At 36.9% G+C, this 20955-nt stretch overlaps 1 protein-coding gene and 1 pseudogene across 4 annotated transcripts in view; both read left to right on the top strand.

The window, feature by feature from the left end:
- Window positions 1-20955, top strand: part of CTNNA3 (catenin alpha 3) — a 1922060-nt gene that overhangs the window by 582746 nt on the left and 1318359 nt on the right. The window lies entirely within an intron of this gene.
- LOC133240399 (protein TFG-like) lies at window positions 18031-19597 on the top strand (annotated as a pseudogene).

Below are 20955 nucleotides of genomic sequence, written 5' to 3'. Positions count from 1 at the left end.
TCAGTTGGTTAAAAAAAAAAAAATGCAACATAGAAAATGGTTTTAAATATAGCTTTGCAGAATGGGCCACTTGGGAGGGTTCCAATGAGCTATAATTCGTTTAAGAAATTGAGAGCAGAGGAAGATTTAAGGCATTTGAGGAAATGCTTTTGTGTGAGTTTTTGGAATCTTGCTCAGGGAATATTGTTGGTGTGGTAAAAATTGAAAGAGATACAATGACAACAGAGACTCTGAGAGAAGTTCTTTCTGAAATATTTAAAATCCAAGTTCTCATTTGAAATCTAGCAAGTGGTGACTACTAGCAATAAGTATGCTTTATTTGTACCCCAAGAGTACAATATTGTGACTCAGTGCCTCCAACCTCAGTTCTTTCTCCATACAGTTGAATAACAACTTAAATGTAGTCTGTGTTTAGGGAAGACTTATGATATGTTTTGTAAAACAAGAGTAGCTTTTCTTTGTACAGTAAAGGAATCTCATCAGCCTATGTGCTATGTGTAACCATCATATTCATCAAGAGAATGTGCAGTAAAGAAGATATATGCAATAGGTGTAATCTTTCATTCTCTTTTCTCATTTGTAACTCTCACTGTCATGCAGGAGGGTGCACTCAAATCTCCAGTATTCTGTTTTCTGAATAGTGCTCAATTTTCTTGACTGCTCCATTTGGGCATCAGAGCTTTCTTTCATTTTAGGAGGAGTTTCAAATGCCACATAACTTTCTCATGAAGTGCAGAGTAGTTTAAGATCCAGAAGCACTGGTATAGAGAAGAGTATTAACACTCACTCAGGTACTCTTCTTTCATTAAACTTGATGTTTGACCTTGAAGAGTCTGTGTGTATATTAAATCAATATGTACCTTTCTTCACTACGCTGAGCTTCTAGAGCCTAACACTGTGTAGGCTGCATAAGATGCTTGCTTTCCATTGTAATCTAGAGTGATAAAGATGATTAACCTAACTTGAGTAATTCACTTGATTCAGGAGAGAAATAGAATATGACATAGATTATCCCAGTTAAAAACATCATTTCATAGTATTTGGCTGACATTTAAAAGCTGGAATTGTGTGAAAGCCCATTACATTTATTTAATCACTGTGGACTCAGTCTTGAGCAAATAACCAGATCTGCCTTTTCTGTGTAAATCAGTACAAAACTCTGTATCCCTTTCATATGCTCTTTTACAATTTTAGGCCTGATCCAGATTTTTTTTTTTTTGTATTACCATGACAAGTCTGTTTACCTGAGCAAAGGTATATTTTTAGAAACACCATTTGGTTGTTTTAAAATGCCCTGATTTGTATTAGGGATACCATTACTTTCTGCCTGCCTAGGAAATCTAATCTTCTTGTTAATGAAAGAGCTGCGGGTTTGATCCCTGGGTTGGAAAGATCACATGGAGAAGGAAATGGCAACCCATTCCATTATTCTTGCCTGCGAAAACCCATGGACAGAGGAGCCTGGCAGGTTACAGTCCATGGGGTTGCAAAGAGTCAGACAGACTTAGCAACTAAACAACAACGAGGAGACTAATATGGGAAGTACTTTTGGTATTTTATAATCAAGACACATTCTAAAATGTTTTTCAAACTAAATATGATGTACTGATACTTTAAAGTATGAATTCACTCCCCTTGAGACAAAATTAAATTTGCTGATAATTAAAAATAGCAGTATGATTGATAGAGTAGGTATGCTTGACTACCTGCTAATGAATTCTCTCATTTACTACTTGTTTCCTTTTGCTAAAATTATACTTAAATCACACTCTAAAATAACCTACAGCCACTGAAAGATCTAGAAAGAGAAATTTGTGTAATTCTCATACCTCCTGTGTGAATCATTCTTCAAATTGTGAATTTTACAAATATATAGTTCCATACTTTCTAGTAAATCTCACTAATAAATTATATGTTTGAAGTTCTAACAAAGGTTCATAGTCACTTACTTATCTAAGTTTATCTTTTACCGTGAATCTTTGGCTTTATTCGTGAGTTTCTTTTTTTTTTTAAGTCTCTAGTGGTGACATGTCACATAGTATAGAGAAAATTTATAGTTAAAACAATATTTGAAGTCTAAGGTCCCATTTAACATTGAGATTCCCAAAGTCTACAGATGTTCACATCTGAAACTTCCAGGGAGGCATATATAGGGAATGGAAGTCCTTTACCAAACCTTGAAAAAAATTGCACTCTCAGTGCTTCACACATTCACACATACTTCCTTCCGTATTAGTGGATTTACTGATGGGTTATTTTGTAGAGGTGTGTTGGAGACAGTTTGATGTTTGCATTAGTATTTGGTTTCATTCTACTTATATTGGCCTATTGGCTCAATTTCAAACAGGTTAGGAATCTTTTATTTTCCTCTAAAATTTGGGGACTACCAAGTTAACTTTTTAAATGAGAAAATTAGTAGCACAGATCAAGTTTGCTCCTGGATAGAAAAGATAAATGGTAGCAGAAAATAGTTGCTTGTGGTTAAAAGTATTTTTGTAAAAGTAGTGGATATATAAGTATATGTGTAGCTGGTCCACTTTGCTGTACACTTGAAACTGGTATGACATTGTAAAAGCCATATTCCAATAAAAATTTTTTTAAATTATTATATATACCAAGAAAAACAGTACTAATTCTTATTAATATGTTTAAAATTTATTATAAAGCTGCATTTTTATTTGTGATCTATATAGACCAGGATTAAGAAATACTTAGCTCATGAGAAGGGTGACTTGACTTGTAAATCCTGTTAGGGCAGGCTCCATGTTTTATTAGTTCTTTACATTCTTCTTATTATCACTATGCACTAGATAAAGCAAGGACTCAGAAAATGTTTTTGGCTGAGTGAATTATAATTGAATCTATGCTACATTTAAGAGTTCCTGGTAATGCACAATAATTAAATAATCTTAGGACAGGGGAGTAGAATATATATAATTCATGCTATTTTTGAATGGTGTTGTGTTTTATTATGAAGAGGAATTACTATTAATTTTTCTGAAGCTTGAGAGCTTCAGTTTGGGAATTTTAATACATAAAACTTAATGTCAGCAAAATACTTCAGAATGGAGCAAGTTGGGGAGGCCCTTGTAAATGTCATTCACTTGAAAGACATTTGGGAACTCCCCTGAATCACCAAATGTTAGAAAGGAGGGGATGATAATAGGAAACTATTTAGCACATCAGGGTCAGAGCAAACACCCTTTTCCAATAATGCAAGAGAAGACACTCCACATGGATGTCACCAGATGGTCAATACCAAAATCAAATTAATTATGTTTTTAAAGGGCAAGATGGAGAAGCTTATCAGGAAACAAAACCTGGAGCTGACTTGGTCTTGATATGTCAAGACTGTACTTCATATCATGAACTGACTGTACCTCATATCATGAGCTCCTTACTGAAAAATTCAGGCTTAAATTAGAGAAAGTAGGGAAATCCACTAAGCCATTCAGATATGACCTAAATCAAATCCCTATGATTATACAATAGAGGTGATGAATAGATTCAAGGGACTAGATCTGGTATGTCAAGGCTGTATATTGTCACCCTGATTGTTTAACTTATATGCAGAATACATCATGAGAAGTGCTGGCCTATATAGTGTTACCCTGCTTATTTAACCAATAAGCACAAGTGGGAATCAAGATTGCTGGGAGAAATATCAATAACCTCAGATATGGAGATGACACCACCCTTATGGCAGAAAGAGAAGAAGAACTAAAGAGTCTCTTGATGAAAGAGTAGAGTAAAAAAGTTGGCTTAAAACTCAACATTCAGAAAACTAAGATCATGGCATATGGTCCCATCACTTCATGACAAAAAGAAGGGGAAACAATGGAAACAGTGACAGACTTTATTTTTGGGGGGTCAAAAATCACTGCAGATGGCAACTGAGCCATGAAATTAAAAGACACTTGCTCCTTGGAAGAAAAAGTTATGACCAACCTAGACAGCATATTAAAAAGCAGAGACATTACTTTGTCAACAAGGGTCCATCTAGTCAAAGCTATGGTTTTTCCAGTAGTCATGTGTGCATGTGAGAGTTGGACTATAAAGAAAGCTGAGTGTGAAGAATTGATGCTTTTGAACTGTTGGAGAAGACTCTTGAGAGCCCCTTGGACTGCAAGGAGATCCAATGAATTCATCCTAAAAACTAATCAGTCCTGAATATTCATTGGAAAGACTGATGCTAAAGCTGAAGCTCCAATACTTGGCCACCTGATGTGAAGAACTGACTCGTTGGAAAAGACCCTGATACTGGGAAAACTTGAAGGCAGGAGGAGAAGGGGATAACAGAGGGTAAGATAGATGGATGGCATCACTGACTCAATGGACAGGCATTTGAGTAAGCTCCAGGAGTTGATGATGGACAGGGAAGCCTGGTGTGCTGCATTCCATGGGGTAGCAAAGAGTTGGACATGACTGAGTAACTGAACTGAACTGAACTGAACTGAGGCATTTAGATACAATGCCTGGAAAACTATCAACAGAAGTTTTAACATTGTACAGGAAGCAGTGATCAGAATCATTCTAAAAGAAAAGAAACGCAGTAAGGTAAAGTGGTTTTCTGAGAAGGCTTTACAAATAGGTGAGAAAAGAAGAGAAGTTAAAGGTAAGGAGAAAGGTAAAGATACACCCAACTGAATAAAGAAAAGCATTCAGTTCCAGAGAATAGCAAGGAGACCTTCTTAAATGAACAATGCAAAGAAATAGAGGAAACAATGGAATGGGAAAGACTAGAGATCTCTTCAAGAAAATTTGTGATAATATTTCATGTGAGAATGTACATGATAAAGGACAGAAATGGTAAGGACCTAACAGTAGCAGAAGAGATTAAGAAAAGGTGGCAAGAATTCTCAGAAAAACTATGCAAAAAAGTCTTAATGACAGGAAAACCACGATGGTGTGGTCACTGACCTAGAGCCAGACATTCTAGAGTGTGAAATCAAGTAGGCCTTCAGAAGCATTACAAGGAACACAACTAGTGGAGTTGATGGAGTTCCAGCTGAGCCAGCAAATTAGGAAAACATAGCAGTGACCACAGGACTGGAAAATATTAGTTTTAATTCCAACCCAAAGAAGGGCAGTGCAAAAGAATATTCCAGTTTCATCCACCTCATTAGAACTGATTCAAATGTATTCTTTTTAATGGCTGAGTAATACTCCATTGTGTATATGTACCACAGCTTTCTTAGAATCGCCAGTCCAGGTTCGATGCAGGATACAGGATGCTTGGGGCTGGTGCACTGGGATGACCCAGAGGGAAGGTATGGGGAGGGAGGTGGGAGGGGGATTCAGGATTGGGAACACGTGTACACCCGTGGCAGATTCATGTTGATGTATGGCAAAACCAATACAATATTGTAAAGTAATTAACCTCTAATTAAAATAAATAAAAGTCAAATTAAAAGAAAAAAAAAGAATACAGTTGCACTCATTTCACATGCTAGTAAGGTTATGCTCAAAATCTTTCAAGCAAGGCTTCAGCAGCACATGAACCAAGAACTTCCAAATGTATAAGGTGGTTTAGAAAAGACAGAGGAACCAGAGATCAAATTGCCAACATTCATTGGATCATGAAGAAAGCAAAGGAATTCCAGAAAAACATCTCTTTCTGCTTCATTGACAATGCTAAAGTCTTTGACTGTGTGGCTCACATTAAACTGTAGGAAACCCTAAAGAGATGGGAGTACCAGATCACCTTACCTGTGTCCTGATAAACCTGTATGTGGATCAAGAAGTAACAATTTGAACCAGACAGGGAACAACTGACGGTTCAAAATTTGGCAAGGAGTATGATGTTTTATATTGTCATGCCTATATAGTGTTACCCTGCTTATTTAACCAATATGCAGAGTACATCATGTGAAATGCCCGGCCAGATAAATCACCAGCTGGAATCAAGACTGCCGGGAGAAATATTAACAACCTCAGCTATTCAGAAGATAAGACTCTAATGTCAATAAGTGAAGAGGACCTTAAAGAGCCTCTTGATGAGTTGAAAGAGGAAAGTAAAAAAGCTGGCTTAAAACTCAACATTCAAAAAGTAAGATCATGGCCTCTGGTCCCATCACTTCATGGCAATAGAAGGTTAAAAGTGGAAACAGTGATAGATTTTACCTTCATGGGCTCTAAAATCAGTGCAGATGGTGACTACAGCCGTGAAATTAAGACACTTGCTCCTTGCAAGGAAAGCTATGACAAACCTATGCTATGGTAAACCTATGCTATGATAGCATATTAAGAAGCAGAGACATCTCTTTGCTGACAAAGGTTGGAATAATTAAAGCTATAGCTTTTCCAGTGGTGATGTACCAATGTGAGAACTGGGCCACAAGAAAGGCTTAGTGCCAAAGAATTGATGCTTTTGAACTGTGGTGCTGGAGAATGCTCTTGAGAGTCCTTGGACAGCAAGGAGATAAAACCAGTCAATCCTAAAGGAAATGAACCCTGAGTATTCATTGGAAGGACTGATGCTGAAGCTAATGCTCCAATACTTTGACCACTTGATGTGAAGAACTGACTCATTGGAAAAGACCCTGATGATGGGAAAGATTGAAGGCTAGAGAAGAGGGTGGCTAAAGATGAGATAGATAGCATCACTGATACAGTGGAAATGAATTTGGGCATGCTGCAGTCCATGGGGTCACAAAGAATTGGACATGACTTAGTGACTGAATAACATTTAACACATCATTAGATTAGACACACCGGATAATCCTAGTGTGTAGTTTGAGGAGCCACACCTTGCCTCAACAATAGAGCAAGACTCTGGTGTGCAAAACTTTTCAGCAATGCATATTAGTTTAGGTAAATATTTTATTACATTATTCTTTATTCCAGTATTTTTTTTTTTGTTTGAGTATGAAGAGCTGTTTACTGGACAGATGTCTTCTTAGATCTGCCCACTCTTGCCTGAAAGGCAATAGCTACTTCAGTAGCTATTTGCATATTAAGAAAAATCAGGTAGTTCCACCCACTTCACATTAATTTGCCCTCGTTGATTATTTTCTGTAATATGCTAAATAATTGCTTATGAATGGGTCAAGAAAAGCAGCTATTCACCTATTTTGATTGCTATAAATATCTTGAAGTCATCCAAATGTGCTTTCATATTATTCACAACTCTTCCAAGTCATTAATAAATATTTGAACACCTGTACTAGCACTGATCCCTGAGGCACCTCATTATTAACGTAATTGCACAGCCTCATGATATTTCATTTAACCTTGATTTTACTACCAAACTTTTTTCAAACCAAGCCATGTTCTAATTAATGATAAAACTTTATCTTTTATCCCGTGATTGCCATGGCTTCATGATTGAATTTGCACATAAAATTTTTGAATAAAATATCACTAGACATTAATTTTTCTTAAGTTCAAACAAGAAAATAATTATACACGTTTGTCTCCTGGTTATTTTCACTGACATTCTACTTGTCTATCTACTCTTCATTGTTTGTTTTCATTAGCTATTTTCAAAATGTTTGGGTGTAAAAATAATGATTCTATAATCCCATGATCGTAGTATATTGATATTGGGTGCAGTTCTGTCCTTTTGTGAGTCCCAACTCCTCAGTGCTATTTTATTGCTAACTGGTACCTCCATCAAATTGGAATCAGGAAAGGAAAGAAGACATGGAATTCATTTTAGCTGACATTGCTATTCATCAGTGAAGCCATTACAAGTGAAGAATGAGATTTGCACCTTCTGGTTTAAATCAGGCTTATGGAGCATAGTTTTATCCAATATTGGAGCTAGAGGGGACTCTGAAGATCACATGGTTAAATTTTCATTTATCATATATGGTAACAGAAGCCCGAAGGTGAATTGACCTTGACAAAGTTCCCACGGATCACAGCCAGTGTTCTGCTTTTCACTCTGTTGATCATTCCACTGCACCTTGGATTATGTTTTTTATCATCATTGTTTCCCCTGAGGGTAATTAAATTTTTCTTTCTAATTTATTCTGAATTTTGACAGACTTCCTTTTTAAGCCTCTTTTAGACCATCACCTCCACCTATCTTTTAATTCCTAACAGTGTCTTGAAGATAGCAAGTTCTCAGTGAATATGTATTGAGTGGGTGAATAAATCTAGGGGCACACTATATTTAGCAAACTCAAATACATGTATTTGGAGCTTTTCTGGTGGCTCGGACAGTAAAGAATCTGCCTGCAATGCTGGAGACTTGGGTTTGATCCTGGGGTTGGGAAGATCCCCTGGAGAACAGAATGGCTACCCACTCAAGTATTCTTGCCTGAAGAACTCCATGGACAGAAGAGCCTGGCTGGCTACAGTCCATGGGGTCGCAAAGAGTCAGACATAAGTAAGCACACTTGCATGCATGTGAATACATATACTTATAACTAGTATGTTCATATATTATTATATATGTAAATATATACATACATATTATGGCTATTTAGAGCATTTTTAGTTTTTTAGCATTTCATGGCTGGATCTATGCCAGCCATGAAAACAAGATTGTAAGGGCTGGAACCACTAGCAAAGGTGATTAAAGTAGATTAAAAGGTGATTAAAGTAAGGCCCCCCCCCCAAAAAAAGATCATAAGGGATATTATATATGTTAATTTCCAAAAGTGACTTCTAAGTGGTTAGGTTTTAGGATGTGCAAATTTACTTGAACTATTGTACTAAATAGTCTTTACTGCTGGAGCCTGCTCGTGTCACAGAGCTTGCTCAAACTCATGTGCATTGAGTCAGTGATGCCATTCAACCATTTCATCCTCTGTTGGAGGACAAGGGGACAACAGAGGATGAGATGGTTGGATGGAATCACCTACTCTATGGACATGAGTCTGAGCAAGCTCCGGGAGTTGGTGAAGGAGAGGGAAGCCTGGTGTGCTGCAGTCTGTGGGGTCGCAAAAAGTCGGATGTGACTGAGCAACTGAACTGAACTGATTGTACTAAATAATGCTTAGTTTTTCTATGATATGTTTGTTTCCTTTATATAAATTTTAATAACACTTCTCTGAGACTCTCAAATAACCAAATTTCCTCAGATATTTGAGCTATTTTGGAGAGCATAAGGAAAAGGGTTGAGAAAGGCCCTTCTATAGAAATTCAAGGAAGGGAAGTCAAAGTTGTTATTGCTCTTAGTCTCCAGCTTTCCCACGTCCCAAAGGAAGCGCTACTGAACAAACTTCTGTATTTATCCACTTTAAATATTTATTTTAATTCATTTTTCATAGTAACATTTCCAAATAATTGAAATGCACTTCATTGCTATTGGAAGGTCACCACTCAGATCAAATGTCCTATCACGTGATAAGTCACTCCTTGGAGGAATGATAAGCACCTTCAAGGTGCATCGTGTATTTCAGGTCCACAATTCATCTGCTTTGGGGGAAAGTATTATTTCCTGGCACATGTTCAAATGCTGTAATTTAAGCCATTTATATAATAGTAAATTATACTGTGACTGCAGCAAATGAAATTAATACAACTCCAGGAGTTATACTTAGGGAATAGTTGACTCATCTAGTCAGATCTGGTTCATTGTTCTTTAACTGCAAGGTAAAAAAGAGAAATAACCCTTTAAAAATTGTGTCAAATACTGAGGAAACATATTAATGCTGAGCAGAAATGTATGTTAAAAAAATAATGTATAGGAGTAAGCAGATGGGACTAAACTGCTAAATTTCTCTAGGTGTTTATTCAAATATTTTGACCTAGAAAGTGTTAGATGAAATGTTATTACAAAAAAACTAATGGGACAGCTCTGTCTTTAAAAAGAGTCTCTTTCAGCTTCTAGGATCTGAAGATCCAGTTTTACCTTTCCCCTTACCCTCCTTAACTCTGTTTCCTATCAGAGAATTCTTTAAAAGTATTGGTGGAAATATATTGCCAGAAAAAGTGCTGTCTGTAGCATACTTCTCAATTTGTCTTTCTTTCCCTTATTTCCCCCATCAATTCATGATCACCTAGGTGACCAGAATTGTCTCATTTACATTCTTGTCAGACTAATTGCTTCCAGGAGGCCTTTGGGTGAAGCACAGATAGTTGGTGTTGCCATAATCTTGAAGTTAATCAAATATCACACCACAGATGAAGTCTGGTGTATACAGACCAAAGTGGCTTCCAGAAGAATGGGCTGGACTTTTTGTGAGAACCATGGAGATTCTGAACTGACACATATAGGATCCTCTAAGATAGGTTTTTATAGGCTTCTTCTTTGATATATAATCTCATTTCTGGGTTATCCACATATGCATTTTACAGCTTAGATCTCTCTTTGGGGTCTCTTTGCTTGGGGTTAGCCCAAAGTTGCATTATATTCTGTAGGAATGAACTTCAGACCCAAATGAAGATAAGAGACTTTTTAAAAGGGGGTAATTGAAGTACATACTTCGGGTTGATTCTTAGCAGAGAAAAACCAAGAAAAAGCACAGAAGGTAGCATCTCTGTTCATACCAGGCCCCCCATTCCTACCACAAACCATACACACACATACCACCACCACTACTGAGCACCATCATTATAGTGAGTTGCTGATATTGTGCTACATCTTTAAGCATTTAGGGTTAGAAAAAAATTAAGAATCACGAATCCAAATTTCTCATCCAACTTTATGTATGTGCTAGTAGTAATGTAGTTCCTGCTGCATCTATATATATATAGCCTAAGAAAACGTAATGACATGAAAAACAAGAAAAAATATATGGAGACTCCAAAATATATGTTTCCTGTGGTCATGTATGGATGTGAGAGTTGGACTTTGAAGAAGGCTGAGCACCGAAGAATTGATGCTTTTGAACTGTGGTGTTGGAGAAGACTCTTGGGAGTCCCTTGGACTGCAAGGAGATCCAACCAGTCCATTCTGAAGGAGATCAGCCCTGGGATTTCTTTGGAAGGAATGATGCTAAAGCTGAAACTCCAGTACTTTGGCCACCTCATGCGAAGAGTTGACTCATTGGAAAAGACTCTGATGCTGGGAGGGATTGGGGGCAAGAGGAGAAGGGGACGACAGAGGATGAGATGGCTGGATGGCATCACTGACTCAATGGATGTGAATCTGAGTGAACTCTGGGAGTTGGTGATGGACAGGGAGGCCTGGTGTGCTGCGATTCATGGGGTCGCAAAGAGTCGGACACGACTGAGCAACTGATCTGATCTGATGAAGTTGTCTTAGTAATTTACTTAAGATTTTTACTTGTACTTTTATATTGCACAGGTTTATAAATTTATTTTCCTCTATTGATGAGGAAGACATCTCTGTTTATCAAAGTTGTACAGAACTGAAATTAATTTACAACCTCTCTGTGTGTGTTAGTCACTCAGTCCTGTCCGACCCTTTGCAACCCCACGGAGTGTAGCCCAACAGGCTCCTCTGTACAGGGGATTCTCCAGGCAAGAATATTGGAGTGGCTTGCCATTTCCTTCTCCAGAGGATCTTCCCAACCCAGGAATCAAACCCTGGTCTCTGCTTTGCAGGCAGATTCTTTACTGTTTGATCTACAGGCAAGTCCTTTATCTTCTCTGCATATAAATTAAATCTGTAAATGTAGAATTTTTATATTCCAAAATTTTAACTTATTAAGCATGCTAGTTTTAGATATAGAGATAGTGCATTGATACTCATTTATTCTTTCTTTAATTTTTGAAGAAATTTCATGAAATAGACATTATATAATTGAGAACAGAATGCAACATCTGGCATACCCTTTCTTGATTTTCCTTTTCTTGTATTTTATCTTTTCTCTGATATTAAGGAATAATGGGGCACTAGGACTTTCAACTAAAGATGGCATTTGATGTCAAGTGAGAATTATTATATTTTAAGTTTGTCTTTATTGCATGCTTCATAAATCTGGTAGCTGGGCTAGTGTTTAACCATATAAATACACATTAAATGTTATGTGTGAATGGATTAATATATTTTTTGATGAAATATTAATTTATTTTTCCTTTATATGAATTTTTATGATCTATGACTGAAGTTAACCATGATTAAATTTTGGGAAAAACATGCAAACTGCATTCATTTTAGATCTCAATTCAGGAGATTTTGTTCATATTTATTTCATAGTTTACTAACATAATACCTAAAACCTACATTTTAAGTTTCAGAATTTAACTAACATACTAACCCCAATTCTCTGAATATAAGTGGAAGAAGACACCTAACTAGGATCATGAAATCATGCTGAAGATATTTTCATATGGGTATACTTGGTTGTAACTGAAAAAATATTCTCTTTTTGATCTGGGGCTGGAATTGGAGGAGTAGATGGGCAGCTCAGTAGGTTAGGATATAAAGGAAGTGAAAGAAGGAATGTTTGGAATGTAGTTATCATGGTTTGTGGTCTACAAGCTATATCTAGGTTAACTTTAATGTAAAATTTATTAGTAGCAAATAGTTTAAGGGCCCTTGATAACCTATAGACTTTTGGCTTACTCTAATACTTTTTAAAAATTCTTGAGAACTTCATTTTAAAACCTCATTAACTCTTTTGATAATATACTTTGTTAGTGTCTTTATTCCAGCACTTGAGAATATGTTTCAAATGGTGGAAAACATACTGAAATGTATGTTTTACTTTGCTTAGTGATCTTTGTATCTGAAGAAGAGTATATGGGAGAAGGAGTGTGCTGTGTGAGTGGGTGTCTTTGTGTGTGTGTGTGTCTATAAGTTTGTTTCTATAGCTCATAGTGTGAAGTGTTAGCCACAGTCATGTCTGACTCTTTGTGACCTGATGGACTGTAGCCTGCCAGTAATTCTTTTGTTGATGGAATTCTCCAGGCAAGAATACTAGAGAGGGTTGCCATTTCCTTCTCCTAGATCTTCCTGACCCAAGGATCGAACCAGGGTCTCCTGCATTGCAAGGAGATTCTTTACCCTCTGAGACACCAAGGGAGCTCATAAAGGAGATGCAAATCGAGGAATTGGAAATCTGAATATGATGAGATAGTGGAAACTGGGCACGATGCTACAAAGAAATAAATAAGTATTCAAAAATTTAGATTATACCACTGCCACAATACTTTGGACACCTGATGCAAAGAAACTCTGACACCGGGAAAGTTTGAGGGGAAGAGGAGAAAGGTATAGCAGAGGATGAGATGGATAGATAGCATCACCAACTCAATGGCATAAGTTTGAGCAAACTCTGGGAGACAGAGAAGGACAGGGAAGACTGATGTTCTGCAGTTCGTATTTGAACTGCAAAGAGGGGGTTGCAAAGAGACAGACATGACTTAGCTACTGAACAACTGTCACAATAAGAACAAAAAATACATTTAGAATAGCAATTCTATTGTATTTCCTTATACTTTTTGCCTCCCCCTCCCAAGTAATATGAGACTGCTTATAACAAAAGACATATGAAATAAAACAAAATAGGATTACTGAGAGGAAATAATATGAAAAAAAGACAAAAGCCAGGATGCTCAACGGGATGGTTAATCTGTTAGCCTGTTATCAGGTCTAACCTAGCTAGCTGTGGGTTCCTGAGCTGACGTGTAAAAATAGGAAGTGTTACGGGGCTCTGGTGTTCATTGAGGACAAAATACAACCATATCTCACTGGGAGTTTTTCATTGACCTAACTCAGATAAATTTTTCACGTGTTTTAAAAATTATGTTTTATAATGTGATGAATATTTCCCTTGTAAATAGTCCAAGTAAATGTAGAAGCATATTCCCCAAGGCTTTTCTTATATGGAGCTTAGTACATGTTGAAGGCAGCGGCTAGTGTACATATAGCATGTTCTGCAGCAAGATGGAAAAACTGTTGCAAGTCTAGAAAAGATGAAATTGATTTCAGGGTTAGAGGAGAAAAGTTCAAGGGAAATGTTTCTCTCTGTTCTAAAAATAATTGAAAAATGGTATGCAGCAAGCCTTTTTGCCTTGATTTCTTAAGACCAAGAATTCCTTCTCTCTGAAGTATAAATCAGCCTCTATTATCTTTCTTTATCTGCCCTGTATCCTTCTACCCAGAAAGAAAATGAGGTAAATGACAAATAAGTCCAAGAGCTAACAAGATTCACTCCATAGTGATTATATAAATGTATTCTGCATCTACTTAAAAGTCAGATTTCAGTCTTCAGTTGCATAAATTTGAAAGAAAAGAAAGTGTTAGTCGTTCAGTCGTGTCCGACTCTTTGCCACCCCATGGACTATAGCTCACCAAGCTCCTCTGTCTGTGGGATTCTCCAGGCAAGAATACTGGAGTGGGTTGCTATGCCCTTCTCCAGGGACTCTTCCTAACCCAGGGATCAAACCTGGGTCTCCTGCATTGCAGGCAGATTCTTTGCTGACTGAGCCACTAAGGTCAATTCTACCAGAGGAAAAGGCAAAAAAAGAAAAAAAGAAAAGGGAACCAAGTCATTTAAAATATTTTAATTATATCCCAAGTCAAAGGAAGCTATGGAAAATCTGAGAAAGACAAAATTTTTATAGATGCTTATGATCTTAGATCAGGTATGAAATAAGACAATTATAAAATATCTATGCTATACCAAAAAGAGTGGAAAATGTAGGTGTATTATCATAATTACCAGTTATAAATAAATAAGTTGTTCATTATTTCCATTGAAAGAACAAACTGACAAACAACATCTATTCAATGTGTGAATGATTCAGTTAATAGTTTTTCATGCCTCATTTCTGACACTTTTTTGAGAGAGATAAAAATATTGAAGTGATTGAAATACACTGTGCTGGAGTGACTTGCACATAATTTATTATTAACTGTTACTCTTATTTCTAAAAAAGGTTTTAATTTTTTTCCACAGAATGTTGCCTCAGGGTTTGTTTTGGTAAAAACATTACCATCTGGTAATTTCATAACCAGTAACAGTTCAATGATTCCCAGGTAGCTCAGTGGTAAAGTATCTGCCTGCCAGTTCAGGAGGTGTGGATTTGATCCCTCAGTCAGGAAGATCCCCTAGAGGAGGAAATGCAACCCACTTCAGTACTCTTGCTAAGAAAATCCCATGGACAGAGGAACCTGGCAGGCTACAGTCTGTGGGATCACAAACAGTCAGACATGATTGAGCGACTGAGTGTGTAAAACAGGTGCATACTTTTCATGTATTAAAATTTTATACTGGTATTCCTGAGGAGAGTGGTGTTTTCTCTGGAACACCATGACTCTAGGGAGAAGTGGGAAAGTCCTGTAGTAAATTTCTTTTTATCTTATTGTCTATTATAGTACCATATATAAATACACTCCAGTGGATGACTTTGAATCACAGATGATTTGACAGAAATAATTTTAAGATATATATATATATATTTTTTTTTTTTAGCAATTCCCATTTGCAAACTTCTGGATCTTTCATAAATATACATGTATAGTCATATAAAGCCAAGTTATTGGTTATTCAAGGGATTTGTGGAAGTCCTAAAACACAGCCATGAGAAAAGATTTGCTTTTATGAAAAATGTCAAAAGATCTTTTTAGAAGGGAGCTTTGAGCATTATACAAATTTTTTAGGCTCTGGGATGTTCAATTTATGGAAAAAAGGATTTACTTTGGAAACTAGGTTTGGTTGTCAGATCTGGAACTTAGTTAAATAATATAACCTTATTTATTTTTTTTGGTGCTCTAATAAAACTGCATAATATTATATAATTGGACAATTTATGTTACAAGATAAATTGATATAAACTTTCCTCTTCAAGTCTTGTCACCCTTGCTTACTATGTAAGCAGACATGTATATATCAGGTATCACTCAAAAAAAAGGTGGAGAAAAGGAAAAAAGGAAGCATACATAGACATGGAAAAGAAGACTTAAATATATTAATCATTCTGTGATTTATTTAGGGCCCCTTTTGAAATTTTCTATGAAAGTTACTTATGGTATGTTTTAATGGAATGGATAAAGTGAATATTATTTTATTCATGGAATTCAAAGGCATGATAAATTATTTCAGTCAAGTATTACTTAGAATTACATCTTCATAAATTTATTTTAAACCCTTATTTAATTTTTGTTTATTTCTGCTCTTTTACTTATTTTCTTTTGATTTCTATTTAGTAAATGTTTTCAAACTAGAATTTTTTAAGGGAATATGTTTATAGCAAATTTAGTATACGTTGGCAAATTTAACAGCAATAATAAAATGTAGCCTGTTTTCTAGTCATTACTAGCTGAAAATATTTAATCATGCAAGTGTTTTAGTCCATAAATTGTCACAAGTCCTTTTGGAAGTAGATGGGGTACAAGCCTGAAAAGGAGTGGTAGAAATCATCAAAGCCTTTTATTTTAGCTGGCATTATGAACTATGAACATGGAATTTCCAACTAGCAGATGGAGATCTAATAGTGTTTCTCAAAGCCTCTCTGGAGATTGTCCAATTATTTGCCATCACCATTCCATCCTGCTCTTATTGCACTCAGGAATGTAAATGTCAGTATTTCATACTAATTGTAACAGGGCCTCATGAAATGAAAAGCAAATTAATTTTCTTTGTAAACCAACTTGAGTTTCCCAGACTAGATATTGCTGCTTCTTAATAGGACTTAAGGACAGTCATGAAACTTCAGAAACCTCAATGCTGCTGTAATTTTATAATTATTAAAAAATTATACAAAATTTTTTAAAATGGGAAAAAATATGCACCCTGCGTATGCAACATTTCAAAAACATTCAAAACACTCACACTAGGAATACTTTGGGTATTTAATAGAAATAGTTCCAGTCTAATAAACTTAGTTTTATGGGCTCATTTACTACAATAAAGCATGGGCCATGCTATAGATAACTAGAGTAAAAATTTATATGAAATTTATTTTAGAAAAAGATTATTTGAATGTAGTACACATTTCACATCCATATTTTGGATTGTCCTGACTACCCTTGTCATATCACACTTCATAATCCACAAGAATGTTTTAGGGGACCACTAAGACACAAGTTCTTTGGTATTCATTAAAGTAGCATTCTTCAAGATCAATTCTCTTCATGTTAATATCGATATATTCTGGAATTCTAATATTAAAAATATATATATTTATAAGTGGGAAAATCACAAAACTATGCCTTGAACTAAATACTGAATTTGCTTCAACTATTTTGTCTCAGCTTAATGCAAGGTGCAGTCTTAAGAATTTAATAAGAAATTGCCTTAAACACCAAACAAACAATGAAATCCTTTGGGAATAATGGTAGTCTCATCAAGAGAGGAATTTGTTAAGGGAAAAACATATTTTAAAAAGTGAAAAGTTAATGATGCTGAACACCTACCAGAACAACTGTGCTTATTACTGTATCAGATGAACTGACCACTTTACTAATATTTCTCACTTTCTAAAAGAATTGTTTGATAGAATAGAATACAAAAGACCCTACATATATCCTAAATTTCATTTACTTCAGTATCAGTCATGTCATAACCAGTAAGTGGTGAAAATTTGAATTGCACAGGCAAATACAACTCTTCTACATTTTTTCACATATTTCTGAGGTTAGAAATGCAATATAGGCTTTCACTCACTCTCTCTCACACACACACACACACAGGATTTGCATGGGACATGTTAAAAACAAAGCATCTAACAATCCATTACATTTATTTATTATTTAACAAAATTCATGTATCCTGAACTTACCATGGAATGGATAAATTGAATACTCATGATTTGAGGATTAAATTTAGAAGATTGTGGAAGGGGAAATTTTTTAAAAATCTTCTTTAGTATTTATATGTGGAAAGAAACTGAGTAGCTAACTATCGGAGGAAAATACTAGATGATTTTCCCTTTATCACCTATCTTAGTCCTTGGCATGTTATAGTAAAAGCTGAAAAAATTAATATTTATTTGACTGAATTGGATTAAAAACACCAAGATAATTGTGGGAATAATATAAAAATAATCTCTATACAAATAAAAATACTTTGAATGAAAATTGTACCTGTGAATGAAAATGTATAACTATCGAGCTCTCGCTAGGCTTGGTGGGTCATTGCGATTGGTCGGGGCCTGCGCTTGTCTGCCAGGAGGTGCGGCGGCCCCGGAGGGCAACGGAGTGGGCTGTGACCGCAGCCTTCCCCCAACGCCCCAGAGCCCGATGGTGGCGGCCTCGGGAAAACGTCTTTCTCTAGAGTTACATATATAGAACATCCTGGAGTCCACCATGAATGGGCAGTTGGATCTGAGTGGGAAACTAATCATAAAAGCTCAACTTGGGGAGGATATTCGACGAATTCCCATTCATAATGAAGATATTACTTATGATGAATTAGTGTTAATGAAGCAGCCAGTCTTCAGAGGAAAACTTCTGAGTAATGATGAAGTTACAATAAAACATAAAGATGAAGATGGAGATCTTATAACAATTTTTGATAGTTCTGACCTTTCCTTTGCAATTCAGGGTAGTAGGATACTGAAACTGACATTATTTGTTAATGGCCAACCAAGACCCCTTGAATCAAGTCAGGTGAAATAGCTTCGTCGAGAACTGATAGAACTTCGAAATAAAGTGAATCGCTTACTGGATAGTTTGGAACCACCTGGAGAACCAGGCCCATCCTCCAGCATTCCTGAAAACGATGCTGTGGATGGCAGGGAAGAAAAGCCTGCTGCTGCTGATTCTTCTGGTAAACAGTCTACTCAGATTATGGCAGCAAGTATGTCAGCTTTTGATCCTTTAAAAAACCAAGATGAAATCAATAAAAATATCATGTCAGCGTTTGGCTTAACAGATGATCAGGTTTCAGGGCCTCCCACTGCTCCTGCAGAAGACCGGTCAGGAACTCCTGACAGCATTGCTTCCTCCTCCTCTGCAGCTCACCCACCAGGAGTTCAGCCACAGCAGCCACCATATACAGGAGCTCAGACTCAAGCAAGTCAGATGTATCAGCAGTACTCGCAGTAGCCCGGCTATGGCACTCAGCAGCTACAGGCACCCCCCAGCTGCCGCAGCAGTACGGTATTCAGTATTCATGCTATAGTCAGCAGACTGGACCCCAAAAACCTCAGCAGTTCCCAGGATATGGCCAGCAACCAACTTCCCAGGCACCGGCACCTGCCTTTTCTGGTCAGCCACAGCAACTGCCTGCTCAACCTCCACAGCAGTATCAGGCGAGCAGTTACCCTCCACAAACTTACACTACCCAAACTTCTCAGCCCACTAATTACACTGTGGCCCCTGCCTCACAACCGGGAATGGCTCTAAGCCAACCCGGGGCCTACCAGCCAAGACCAGGTTTCACCCTACCTCCTGGAAGTACCATGACCCCTTTTCCAAGTAGGTCTAACCCATATGCACGTAGCTGTCCTCCCTTTGGTCAGGGCTGTACCCAGCCTGGACCAGGTTATCTATTAAGAGGCTCAGTTACACTGATGAACGTAGCTGCTAGCTGTTTGCCTCCCAAGAGACTCCAATACTACTATTTTAATTTGTATTGAAGTTCAGGGATTTAAAAAGCAGAGCATTTTTTTATGATACCATTATTGCTGTTAATTGAAAGTATAATTTGCTGGAAGAAAAAAGACCAAAATGGAAGTTTTTTTTCCTCCCCTGCTTGAAAGTATAGCAGCTTCCTACTTATTTTGGAACACTACTCTTACATGTGTGCAAAGTGATTGATTTTCTAGCTTGCTTTGTCCACAGGATATTAAAATGATAGGTTGAAGTTCAGCCGTCTTACTTGGCTTTTTATTATTAACATGATGTACTAAAGTAGATTCCTTTGAGAAGACTAGCTGTTATGTATAAAATATAACATTGATAGGTTAATAAAGATGATTGACAAAAAAAAAGAAAATGTGTAACTATCAAGTGGACACGGAGATACCTGCAAGTTAATAGTTCAAATGACAAGCAAAATTTGATGGAAAGAGGTTTCTCAGCCTCATTTGTGCTTTAAAAAATAACAGCTTTATTTAAAATTGTCTGTACTTTAAAGGCAGAAATAATTCAGCTTATTTTGTTAAATTTTGTCAAAAAAATCAAAATATTTTTTGATATTTTGTCTCCTCGGAAGGAAAGTTATGACCAACTTAGACAGTATATTAAAAAGCAGAGACAGTACTTTGCCAACAAGGGTCCGTCTAGTCAAGGCTATTGTTTTTCCAGTGGTCGTGTATGGATGTGAGAGTTGGGCTATAATGAAAGCTGAGCTCTGAAGAATTGATGTTTTTGAACTGTGGTGTTGGAGAAGACTCTTGAGAGTCCCTTGGACTGTAAGGAGATCCAACCAGTCCATCCTAAAGGAGATCAGTCCTGGGTGTTCATTGGAAGGACTGATGTTGAAGCTGAAACTCCACATCTTTGGCCACTTTATGCGAAGAACTGACTCATTGGAAAAGACCCTGATGCTGGGAAAGATTGAGGGCAAGAGGAGAAGGGGACAACAGAGGATGAGATGGTTGGATGGCATCACCGACTCTATGGACATGGGTTTGGGTGGACTCCAGGAGTTGGTGATGGACAGGGAGGCCTGGCGTGCTGTGGTTCATGGGGTCGCAAAGAGTTGGACATGACTGAGTGACTGAACTGAACTTGATATTTTGTGAAATATTTTACTATAGTAAAAATAATATCGAGTAAATGTGAATTCTAGTAGTGGATCTGTTTTCTTTTCCCCAAATGATATTGATCATGGCCTTTAATCATGTTCTACTTTAGTTTCTTTATTTGTAAAATGTAGCAATCAAAAATAAAAATTGTGTTTATTTTTTGGAATAAAAATTATGGTTCAATTCAGTTCAGTCACTCAGTTGTGTCCGACTTTGCAACCCCATGAATCACAGCATGCCAGGCCTCCCTGTCCATCACCAACTCCCGGAGTTCACTCAGACTCACGTCCATCGAGTCAGTGATGCCATCCAGCCATCTCATCCTCTGTCGTCCCCTTCTCCTCCTGCCCCCAATCCCTCCCAGCATCAGAATCTTTTCCAATGAGTCAACTCTTCACATGAGGTGGCCAAAGTACTGGCGTTTCAGCTTTAGCATCATTCCTTCCAAAGAAA

Source organism: Bos javanicus, chromosome 28, assembly GCF_032452875.1.
Source record: "Bos javanicus breed banteng chromosome 28, ARS-OSU_banteng_1.0, whole genome shotgun sequence".
Classification (NCBI taxonomy): Eukaryota; Metazoa; Chordata; class Mammalia; order Artiodactyla; family Bovidae; genus Bos; species Bos javanicus.
Note: the sequence above shows the minus strand (reverse complement) of the source record. Positions and strands in the feature narration are given on the sequence as shown.